The sequence below is a fragment of the Arachis duranensis genome, chromosome 6, assembly GCF_000817695.3.
Source record: "Arachis duranensis cultivar V14167 chromosome 6, aradu.V14167.gnm2.J7QH, whole genome shotgun sequence".
In the NCBI taxonomy this organism is placed as follows: domain Eukaryota; kingdom Viridiplantae; phylum Streptophyta; class Magnoliopsida; order Fabales; family Fabaceae; genus Arachis; species Arachis duranensis.
The window spans coordinates 55,251,980-55,252,482 of NC_029777.3; the positions used below are offsets into that span (position 1 = coordinate 55,251,980).

The 503-nt window shown below is 40.2% G+C and overlaps 1 non-coding gene across 1 annotated transcript; it reads right to left on the reverse strand.

Moving 5' to 3' along the window:
• Positions 1–319: 319 nt before the first annotated feature.
• On the reverse strand, positions 320–427 carry LOC127740314 (small nucleolar RNA R71). Its single transcript, XR_008000993.1, has one exon. It is a non-coding gene; the product is annotated as a small nucleolar RNA R71 (small nucleolar RNA).
• Between the last annotated feature and the right edge of the window lie 76 nt (positions 428–503).

Sequence of the window (503 nt, forward strand, 5' to 3'; positions counted from 1 at the left end):
AAGCATCTCTATCCCTGCCATTGGAGCAAACAACTTTGAGCTTAAGCCTCAATTAGTTTCTCTAATGCAACAGAATTGCAAGTTTCATGGACTTCCATTGGAAGATCCTCATCAATTTTTAGCTGAGTTCTTGCAAATCTGTGACACTGTCAAGACTAATGGGGTTAACCCTGAGGTCTACAGACTTATGCTATTCCCTTTTGCTATAAGAGATAGAGTTAGGATATGGTTGGACTCACAACCTAAAGAAAGCCTGAACTCTTGGGAAAAGCTAGTCAATGCCTTCTTGGCAAAGTTCTTTCCACCTCAAAAATTGAGTAAGCTTAGAGTGAAAGTCTAAACCTTCAGACAGAAGGAAGGTGAATCCCTCTATGAAGCTTCGGAAAGATACAAACAATTGATCAGAAAGTGTCCTTCTGATATGCTTTCTGAATGGAGCATCATAGGTATCTTCTATGATGGTCTGTCTGAACTGTCCAAGATGTCATTGGATAGCTCTGCTA